Source organism: Podarcis muralis, chromosome 5 (assembly GCF_964188315.1).
Source record: "Podarcis muralis chromosome 5, rPodMur119.hap1.1, whole genome shotgun sequence".
NCBI lineage: Eukaryota > Metazoa > Chordata > Lepidosauria > Squamata > Lacertidae > Podarcis > Podarcis muralis.
This window is the reverse complement of record NC_135659.1, coordinates 826486-838494: the sequence shown is the minus strand read 5'-3', so window position 1 is coordinate 838494 and position 12009 is coordinate 826486.

Genomic DNA, 12009 nt, shown 5'->3' with positions numbered 1-12009 from the left:
TGCAAGCTAAATATTCCATTTTGAGAGCTAACATTTTCCAGTCATAAACAGTTGTTTTCAATCCTCATACAAATAAAACTAGAACTGCTTACTATTTGTCTGTTGACTGTTATCTAGTTTCCATCTGTTGCTCATGATATATATGAGATGCATGTCTGTCATATGTTAGCATGAAAATGTTCTTTGTGTTACTGCTGTATTTGTATAAAATTCATTATGTGTTGCAGCTTGGCCTGTTCTGTTCAGAAAGGCTTGCTAATGTAAAATGTAACTCCAGCAATTTTTTGCACATCTTTTTGTATAAGGGCAAAGAAACCGAGGCAGAAAATCTGATCAAATCTATAAGATCATCTATAAGATGAGATTTATTTTAACAGTTTTGTATCCAACAACCAACTCAGAATCAAAGCTTCTGCTTTCACAAGACCAGCAAAAAATAGGAACATATATAATTTATTTCATGGAATGCTGTGAACAGTGGATTGGGTATTTCCTCTCACATGACCTCAGGCAGGCACAAAGACTTGTGGGAGACAGTCACTTCCTCAGTTTTTTCTCATGTCTGACGCAGCAGTATGTTTCTCCTGCCTCTCCTGCTTCTTCAGATGATATTTCAATTTTTGATCTCATTCTGTTGTTGCTTTATTTCCCCAGTCTTCCTTAGTTTTAGCAACTTAGATTCTTTGAATCTTGCTATCTATCTATCTATAGAAAATCGTCCCTCCCCGCCCCTGTTTGTTTCCCTTAGCAACCTTAGTTCATCTTGGTTTTAGTTTATTTACTTCTCTCCTACAGTGTCGCTGAATATGCTTGTTTTTCACATGCTGTGGCTCCGTTTTGCTGCACACCATTTTATTGATCGGATTTAAATATAAGCGGGGGGAAATCCTACCTGAGGCTTTTCGCAATCATGGTTCATTTTCAGTTGCTGCTGGCTCCATAGCACAGCCTCATTTCTTTGGTGATTTCTACAGTCTTCAGCCATTATTTTCTGTATCATTTAAGACTGCTGTCCATGATATGGCAGAAGGAGCTGCGGTTATTATTCCTCCCGGTTCATAATCGCAGCGACGGAGTGAGCAGGCACTGGTAGACTGCTTCTGAACCTCCTAGTTAAGGAGTGATTCATTTGTTTATTATTATTTAAGCTTATTATTCTGTGGCTTGCAGTCTATTTCTTCCTAGCCCGCTTGTGGTGGCATTGGAGAGACATTGGAGTTTGTGCCTTTTCCCCATAGTCCACTGTGGTGGCATTGGAAGTGAATGCTACTCAGTCTGCCCTGTGTGGCTGCATTCAGAACAATTTCATTAATTTCCATTTATTGATTTATTATATGGAGCCTATACAAGGAGCCCCTGAACCTCTTCCCAAAAAGGCTTAACCAAAAGCTTAAGCACGTTTTACCCTCTAAGGGAATAGGACGCAATAAAGCTGCTGCTTCTGTCACCCCACCCCCAAATATTTTGACTGCAGTTTTATTGCAATCTAATGAGCCTGCAGACTCCAGTTCATAGGAATCAGTCTCTCTGATTCTGCTCTTCCACCCTATGAGACTGGAAGGCAGGTTATAGAAGATATGTTCGATTCTGAACCAGAATTTTTAGGATTCATGGATTACCAAGAAATCCAGGGTGCACAATAGTCTTTAACATCAAACTCTCAGATCAGGCAGGCTTTCTCAGCTTTCCAGCCACTCCAGTTGACCAGGTGATTCATTAACAGGTGACATACAACCTAAAAAATCTACCTTTGTGGTTAAAAGGTGACCTCTCAACTTATGGCTAAATCTCCGGGGGGGGGGGGGGGCTCTTCTCCCAATCCATTTACTTATATGAGGAAGGATTTATCTGATGCTGAGTATGTAGCACCTTCTTCCGAAACATCTTTCTAGAGTAGATTGATAGTTCTGTCCAAGAGGAATCTATTTCCACTAGATTGTTCCAGGAAGCGAATGCTCCTATTTTAAATTGCAATGCATTGGGAATGGGCCCAAAATCTACCACAATTCCCGATCCTGCCTCTGAGAGTCCAGTTTCTTTGTTCATTGATAACCACACAAAATATAACTATATGCTACTTCCTTCAGTGCTAAAAACAGTAGTCAAATCAGAGTTGGGTTCCCCTATGCAGTCCAAAAGAATTTATCTCTAGCAGATAAACTATATGACCTGGATCCTGACTTCATATCATATATTAAGTAGACAGTAGACAGTCCTGTTTTCACTCTTGTTCCTAAAGAGGGAGACGCCCAATTGAAGGATGTAACTGATAGGAAGTTGGAATTTGCACTTCGTAAAATCCATGATGCAGCTGCCCTATCTATAAGGGCATCTTGTGCAGCAACTTTCTCTGCACACGCATGCATTGTGTGGCTCAAGGAGCTTTTGCACTCCCTTCCCCCAGATGCCATTCGTCAATGCCAAACTCTTTCTAAACTTTTACAAGCACAAATCTTTATGGCAGGTGCAACTATGGATGCTATGCAATTTACAATTAGAGCTAAGTCCTCTCAAATAGTGGCACACCGCACACTTTGGCTTAAGAACTGGCATGCAGAAGCTATGTCCAAAGTAAACCTCTCTACTGTGTCCTTTGCTGGGGGTCAGTTGTTTGGGGAAGCTGCTCTCAAAGATGTCTTGATAAACGCAAAATCTCAAAAGGATGATAGGCATATGTCAAGATGCTACTTTCCTTATTCACAAGCTCAATCCTTTCATTCCTTTAGAAACCAAAATAGGCAAGGGATTTTAGATTTAAGTCATTCAGGCAGAGGCCCCATGACCACCATGGCTTCCAGCGCCCTCCTTCCTCCTTCCTCCAATTCCAAATTCAACAAGTCGTCTATCCCACTTCCCACTTGGCAAAGTTCTATAAACGATCATTGGGTGTTAAAAGTTATAGACCTCATCTCAGTTCCTCCATCATATTTCAATCATATTTCATACCTTCTCTCTTACCAAATAACAGTTCCAGTTCCAGTCGACCAGTGCTTCCAAGGCCAAAAAAGGACACAAAAAATGAGTTATGGAACACCGGAATAAAATTCACGGCATGTACTGCCTTGAAAGAAAACATTATGAAAATGGTATACCGGTGGTACATGACCCCAGTCAAATTAGCTAAGATATATCACCTGTCTGATAATAAATGTTGGAAATGTAAGGAGGCAGAAGGTACATTTTATCATTTCTGGTGGACCTGCCCAAAAGTGAAGGCTTTCTGGGAAATGATTTATAATGAATTGAAAAAGGTATTCAGGTATACCTTCCCCAAGAAACCAGAGGCCTTCCTGCTGGGCATGGTGGACCAGAAAGTGCATAAGAAAGACAGAACGTTATTTATGTATGCCACTACAGCAGCAAGAATTCTCATCGCTAAGAACTGGAAGACACAAGATTTACCCACGTTGGAGGAATGGCAGACGCAGTTGATGGACTACATGGAATTAGCTGAAATGACCGGCAGAATCCGAGATTTGGATGAAGAATCAGTTGAGGTGGATTGGAAAAAAATTAAAGACTATTTGCAAAAACATTACAAGTTGTATGAATCCTAAGATTGTGCATGTTATTGGAAATGTTATGCTTTAGCAAATACGATTAAGCAAATGGCAAAGTAAGTGATAAAAGAGAAAAGAAGATATAGTGAACTAAACATATTATGTTTATTTTAAAGGTAACAAATTTGAGATATAATATATTGAATACGGATACATAATAATTGAAAGTTGTAACAAGGTTTGAAATAAGGTAACAAATTGCTGATATTGTTATTACAAAGAATGCAGAACTGGAAGATGTGGGGAAGTACAATATTTTTTTCTTTTGGAAAAAAAAAATCAAAAATTGTTTCTTGTATTTGATTTATTCTGTATCTATAAAACTATGAAAAGAAACGCAATAAAAAATATTATATATAAAAAAAAAGGACACAAAAAATGGCAGCCAGTTCTTGATCTGAAGTTCCTAAAGTGTTGCTTACAAAAAATTCAAAATGGAGTCCTTAACCTCCATCAGGGAGGCTCTTCACGTCAGCGACTCTCTCTCCATCAATCTTCAAGAAGCATACCTCCATGTTCAAATGCATCAGATCACCAAAAGTATCTATGGTTTGCCATAGGCAAGCATCATTTTCAGTTCCAAGCTCCCCTGTGTGGTCTAGCCTCTTCACCCTGAGTTTTCTTTAAGATAATGATCTACAAGGCATTCATATTTGGTCGTACCTAGTCAGCCTGCTCCTCCGGGCGACATCCCCTCAACAGGCTCATCGCCATTTGCAGATCACCCTCAAGACTTTACAATCTCACGGCTTCTTGATCAACTACAAAAAAGTTGCTTGGCCCCATCACAAAGGATCATTGACCTAGGCACCCTACTAGATACACTTCAAGGTCGTGTGGCTTTTTCACTAGAGTGGATCAGCAAATCTCCACAGTGGTAGCTTCAATCTTAAAGACAAAAAAGATGACGGCCAAATGACTGCCAACAATTCTGGGACTCTTCATGTCAGCTTCTCAGATTACACGTTGGGCGAAACACCATGCAAGAACCCTATGGTGGTTTTGACTTCCACATCACAATCGCCCCAGGTCTTTGCTCTTGTCTCCTCAACTCAAACTGTCCATGCTGTGGTGGTTGCAAACCTCCAATCTTCAGAAAGGCACTCCATTCAGAAATCCGGGCAGCACTCAAATAATCACAGACACCAGTTTTCAAGGATGGTCCAGCCCATTGTCAAGCTCTCTACACTCAAGGTCTGTGGTCGAGCTTGGAGGCCACTTACTCCATCAGTTGGCTAGAGTTGAGAGCAGCCAGACTGGCAATTGTTTGTTTCTCCTCTTGTCTCCAACTCCATCACATCCTTCTTCGAACAGACAACTCAACAACAAAAGCTCACATACCTCGTTAAGGAGACACCCGTTTGGAATCTCTCCAAAAAGAGACGGCTCTTCTCTTCAGTTGTGCCGAGTGTCACCTCCTCAGCCTCACGGCAGAACATTTCACCAGTGGTGGCAAGCAGTTTGGTTGAGCAGATCCCTCAAAGGGAATGGAAAGTCAACGAACAGGTGCTTCATCAAATTCAACACCGCTGGGGTCCTCTACAAGTCGATCTCTTTGTTCACAAGCTAAACCATCAGCTACCCCGTGGTTTCAGCAGGTTCCAAGACAACCAAGCAGAAGCCTGGAGTGCCCTAATAACGCCACGGCCAAAGGAATTCTTGTATGCCTTCCCTCCTCAAGCCATCATTCTGAGAGTCCTCCAAAAGAGGATCTGGCCCTGCAGTTCTTGGCTGTCAGAGATTCAGGCTCTTTCAGTGGCACCACCATTTCATCCTCCTGTATAATTCAGTTTACTTTGGCAGGAACCATTGACTCATCCAAACCCACGATGGTTGAAGCTGACTGCATGGCGTTTGAGCGCCATAGTCTGAAATCTCGTGGTCTGGATGAGAATGTTATCTCCACTATTATAGCTTTCAGATATCCATCCACAAGACGTATTTATCAATCCAGTAGACTGAAGAGGCACAGAGGGCGTTCGAGAGACTCAAGGCAATTTTTGCCTCAGAAGAGTACCTAGCACATCCAAATCCACACCGACCTATGGTAGTTGAGACCGATGCTTCCAACATGGCACTGGGGGCAGTTCTACTGCAAGAGGATGAGAACGGGGACCTGAGACTGCGTCTTCCAGTCTCGCAAGCTGAGTCCATCAGAGCAGAAATACATCATTTGGGAGAAGGAATTGCTTGTTATCTGGGCCTCTCTGGAAATGTGGTGGTGGAAGTGCGCACCGATCAACGGAATTTAGAACACTGGCGGACAACTCGGCGTCTTAACCAGAGGCAAATAATTCTTCGCCAGATTCAACTCAGAACCAAAGAGCAGATGCTCTTTCTCGTTAACCAGAATATCAGGAAGTGCCTGGCCTGCCTGCCTGTGGTCATGTGAGAGGAAATACCCAATCCACTGTCCCCAGCATCCCTGTTTCATAAATCTACACCTCAGGTAAGCCAATCATTCTTTCTAGTTGTTGCATGCCCTACGTACTTCCCTATGATTACTTGGTTAAAATGGTGGGAGCCTGGTGGGATTATGTACCACAAAGGTTTTCCTACACTATTGATAATGCAGTTCAGCATTAAAAAAACACACAAATGAAATAATTCTATGATTTGAATGTACTTCACTTAATGCATAGTTAAATGCACCAACTTTGATGACTTTAAAAGGGAATTAGAAAAATGCTTTGATAAGGCTCTCAATGGCTATGTGTGACAATGGCACCATGCTACCTCCAGGACCACAAGCAACATGCCTCTGAATGGCCATCAATGGGGAGCAACAGCAGGAATGGGCTGCACACTCATGTCCTGCTTGTGGGTTGGCCACTATGGGAAACAAGATGGGCACTGGGTTTATTCAGAAGAGCTCTTATTTTGTTGTTAATGCTTCTAAAAAGTGCTGAATTCCTTGATTATAATTTATCATCTTTTAGAATCTCTTTGCTTAGTGACCAAAATGGAAACCAGGCACAAATGGATGAGGCATATGAGAGAGATGTTTAAAGAGAAGTTGTTTAGGGTTCTGGAAGGGAAGAAGCTGTGTACATCTTTTCTTTCAGGATTTCACCATCCCATTATAATCTTGCCCATTGTTTGAGCCTTTGTCATTGTGGAGCTTCTCCACCCCTGGACACTGAGGTCCAGCTCTGAGGGCCTTCTGAAAATTCCCTCACTGCGAGAAGTGAGGTTACAGGGAACCTGGCAGAGGGCCTTCTTGGTGGTGGTGCCTGCCCTGTGGAACACCCTCCCATCAGATGTCAAGGCAACTGAAGACATCTGACATCTGAAGGCATGGGAGTTTTTAATGTTTAATGCTGTATTGTGTTTTAATATTCGGTTGGGAGCTGCCCAGAGTGGCTGGGGAAACCCAGCCAGATGGGTGGGGTATAAATAAATTATTAATTATTAATTATTAATAATTATTAATTATTAATTATTAATTATTAATATCCTGCTGGCCCACATTCTTAACACAGGCATTCCTTCTTCTGGATTCACCCACAACAGGGAAACTAGAGAGAAATGTCATGATTAAATCTGATATTTGCAATTCTAGTGTTTCACTTTTACCTGCAAGATAAAAAATAGTTAAATTGGCATCAACTGGCTGGCAAGGCCTTGGGGATGAGGCAGCTTTACAATCATCCATTATTTTAGCTCTCATGGACTTTCTGACATCTTTATCCTCAGGCAGCACTGCATTAATTTCAAAGCAATTTTTGGAAGGGTAGCTTCAGGAACATTAAAGCTGTGAAACCAACCATGTAGTAGAATCTGCCGTCATTTATCTGGTGACTCAGAGGAACTCATAACATGGGCAGTATACATAAATACAGAGCTAATAAATGGAAATAGTGTTGGGCGGGGCGGGGATAGTTTTCCAAGATTCCAGTTTTAAGAACTGGAAATACTTATTTTGCACCTTCTATAAATTGAACCCCAGCCTAAAGGGGAGGGCCTCGGTTTTAAAGCAAAAACATCCCTGCAACCTTCAATGGGTAAGTATGAACTAGCTAAGAGTTATCTCTCAGCAGCTCTCCTCAATCTTTCATCTCCCACTGAACCTCTGACTGATTTGCCTCCCACTGACTTACTCCTGGGGTTGCAAATGCAGCAGGTGTCTGTATATCCCCAGTGCATCCTTTGAAAGGTCTCAGTAATGCTTCCCCTCAAAAATTCACATTGCTCTTCCTGCTCTGTTCCTTTTTTGCACACCCCTTAAACATGCCTGGACTGGACTCCCAGCCACCCTTCTGAGCAGAGGAGAGGTTGAAAGAACTTGTCTGAAAGTGAGTGTGGCAGTGGCTGATTTGGGTGTCTTTTATCTCCATTGATGGGGAGGATCTTATGGGATCTTGGCCCTGCCAAGATTTTGAACCCTCCTCAGACCTCCAAATCCATGGTCTAGTCTTTGCCTTGCCCCCCACAATAACATCAGTACATTTCCCATTGCTGAGAGGCTTCTGTCCACCTTCTCTGCTTAGCTTGTCATAAAAAGCACATGCAGTGGATCCCTCCCCAAGCAACTCTGTTGCCTAGAAAGCTATAAGCAGCAAGGGCTGGGTGGTTCTAATCCTGTCAGAAAATTTAAGCTCTGAACTGGGTGGTGGTGGTCCTTGCATAGCCCCAAGACATCCTGTGGAAATTTGCTCTTTTGAGCCCTTCCCTCCCTCCCTCCCATATTGTGTGTGCATGCATCATAGGCACCAACTCCTTTTTTAAAATATATTTTTTATTCTTTTTCCATAACAAATTATACATCCAGAACATCTTTTTTACATCCAAATTCCTCCTTATTGACTTCCCTCCTCCCGCCTGAAAAACCTTCCTAGTACTGTACTTACTTTCTCCACATTTCTTAAATTTAAATTACACCACCATATTATTAATTATTTTTTTACAATCTAACCATATTCCTACCTTTTCTCTTCACAGAGCTTCCTTAAAACTTACAAACGTTATCTGATTATCTTAATTTTTGCATATATTCAATAAATTTCATCCAATCTTCTGTAAATCTTTGATCACGTCGGTTCCGGATCCTTCCTGTTAGTCTATCGAGTTCCGCATATTCCATCATTTTCATTCTTCATTCTTCAATCGTAGGTAACTCTTCTTGTTTCCACTTCTGGGCCATCAAAGTTCTTGCTGCTGACACTGCATATAAAAATATCTTCCTATCTTTCTTATCTATCTCATTACCTATTATTCCTAGTAAAAACGCTTCTGGTTTCTTTACAAATGTATATTTCAATACTTTCTTCAGTTCATTATAAATCATTTCCCATATGGAAACATAGGCACCAACTCCTAGGGGCTGAGGCACTTTGTGTTGGAAAAATGCCCTGGGGTGCCCCTGCAGCCCCCAAACTCCGAATGTCCTCCAGTGCGTGCAGCTCTGGAAAAGGCATTCCCCTTCTTCTCCAGTGAGCTTCAGTGACATATACCAACTAATATATGCACACTAATCTTCTGGCGTAACAGCAAGAAGAATGAGACATCATAGAGCTAATCTACGTATTTAAACACTACATACAGACAAAGGAATCATTGTGTCCTTTCTCTTCAGCTCCAAAAGAACAGACAGGACAAAAGTACAGTGTAACAGTACACACAGCGGAAGAGATAAGACTGTCTTCCTTTCCCACACTCTTCCCAGTGAATTAAACCAATCACATCTGCAGCAATCCCCCCCCCCCCATTTTTTTGAGGAGGCCAGCCCCGCTCCCATTGTTCAGAGGTCGGAGGAGGGCAATTGCAGAGCCAGCACAGCTGTTTAAAAGTTTAAAAAGCAGGGAGACAATATACAGCCTTGTACTCCTTTCCCAATTTTGAACCAATCAGTTGTTCCATATCCAGTTCTATCTGTAGCTTCTTGTCCCACATAGAGGTTTCTCAGGAGGCAGATGAGGTGATCATGCACTCCCATTTCTTTAAGAACTTGCCATAGTTTGCTGTGGTCGACACAGTCAAAGGCTTTTGCGTAGTCAACGAAGCAGAAGTAGATGTCTTTCAGGAATTTTCTAGCTTTCTCCATAATCCAGCGCATGTATGCAATTTGGTCTCTGGTTCCTCTGCCCCTTCGAAATCCAGCTTGCACTTCTGGGAGTTCTCGGTCCGCATACTGCTTAAGCCTGCCTTGTAGAATTTTAAGCATAACCTTGCTAGCGTGTGAAATGAGAGCAATTGTGTGGTAGTTGGAGCATTCTTTGGCACTGGCCTTCTTTGGGATTGGGATGTAGACTGATCGTCTCCAATCCTCTGGCCACTGCTGAGTTTTCCAAACTTGCTGGCATATTGAGTGTAGCATCTTAACAGCATCATCAGTTAAAATGTCATTACTTCCACTGGCCTTGTTATTAGCAGTGCTTTCTGAGGTCCATTTGACTTCACTCTCCAGGATGTCTGGCTCAAGGTCAGCAACCACACTACCTGGGGTGTACGAGACATCCATATCTTTCTGATATAATTCCTCTGTGTATTCTTGCCACCTCTTCTTGATGTCTTCTGCTTCTGTTAGGTCCTTACCACTTTTGTCCTTTATTATGGTAATCTTTGCACAAAATGTTCCTTTCATATCTACAATTTTCTTGAACAGATCTCTGGTTTTTCCCATTCTCTTGTTTTCCTCTATTTCTTTGCATTGCTTGTTTAAGAAGGCCCTCTTGTCTCTCCTTTGCAAGATTCTTTGGAAATCTGCATTCAATTTCCTGTATCTTTCACTTGCATTTTGCTTGTCTTCTCTCCCCTGCTATTTGTAAGGCCTCATTGGACAGCCACTTTGCTTTCTTGCATTTCCTTTTCACTGCTGCCTCCTGTTACAAGCCTCCATACTTCAGGCATTCTTCAGGCACTCTGTCCACCAAACCTAAATCCTTAAAACTGTTCTTCACTTCTGTGTATTCATAAGGGATTTGATTTAGATTGTATCTTACTAGCCCAGTGGTGCTAAGGGGCAAATCTGATTTTTTTTACGTTGATGGTATTTTTTTGTTGCTCTTGAGGGAAAGGGGGGTGGTTACCTGTTTTACTGCAAGCATAATACTTTTATATACACTGCATTTCACACAATTTGTAAAACTGCTCCACACTGAACTTTTTTTTTTCAATTTCCCAAAAATTTAATTTTCCCCCAGAAAAAAACCGGGAAAACATTTTTTCCCTCATGGCTTCAAAATTTCTGGAAATTTTACATCTCTAGCTATCACTAATGCCCTCTGATGTTAATGGGGAAGTGTTATGCCTATCAATGTGGTTGCTCGAGAGCGAACAGGCAAGATCCCTCACTGGTCTTTTCAAAGGCGTTATTATTGGTGCAAAAACATTTACAATGCAGAACGCCTCTATTCCATGTCTGGCTCAGTCGCTAGCAGAATCTGAGAGTGGGCGGTCCTTAAACTTTCCCCAGCAGAGTAGTCTCTTGACCCCCAGCCGACGCCTCCCCTCTCTGAACAAAAGCCTACTGCGCAGGGAAGGCTTGGGTAAAGGGGGACCTCCCTTCTCCCCGCATTGCTCAGGCACGGTGCCTTGGCTCTTTCTTGCATCCTCCGAGCCCTGCAGCTCTTCCCCACTTGCTTCCTTCGCTGAGGAAGTGCTGCTTCCCACGATTTTTGGAGGCTCTCTGTAATCCATCTGCCCTTCCACCTCTCGCCTCTCTGACAGGAGGCTTCAAGCTAACAATCTTCTGCAGAAAATGGAAGAACTGGAATTTGTGTTTATGCTGCATTTCACAAGGTCAGCAAAGTCATTATAGAAATAAGAAATAAGACCTGTTATTGAGTTCTTGTGCAAGTTTGTAGAGTTCACTTCTGGATTTTTAAAAGGAAAATTAGAGAAGATTTTACTGAGCCTCAGAAACAAGCAAAAGCCACCCTGCCAAATGTTAACTACAAAACAAGGAGACAAAGAGTGAGGGAACAGCAAATAAATGTCAGAAGTGCACATGATGCCTTAGATCATGGGTAGGCAAACTAAGGCCCAGGGGCCGGATGTGGCCCAATTGCCTTCTCAATCTGGCCCACGGACGGTCTGGGAATCAGCGTGTTTTTACATGAGTAGAATGCATCTCTGGGTTATTTGAGGGGCATAGGAATTCGTTCATTCCCCCTCACAAAAAATATAGTTTGGCCCCCCACAAAGTCTGAGGGACAGTGGACTGAAAATGTTTGCTGACCCATGCCTTAGATGCAGTTTCTTCAAGAGAAAAGTTTAGGATAAAATCAAGACTGGCCCGTACGGGCAGGGGTACCTTTACCTTTACCTTTAATTTATGAGAACCATTACTGCTAGTGGCATGAGAAAAACAAGTAAGCACATACGTTTGTGTCAGGGGCTCAGGAGCAGAGGCGCAGGGGAGAGAGGAAATGGAGAGCGAAGGGGAAGAATCTGAGGGCAGCAGAGGGCAGAATGACAGTGACCCGAGAGATTCCATGAGCCTCTCCAG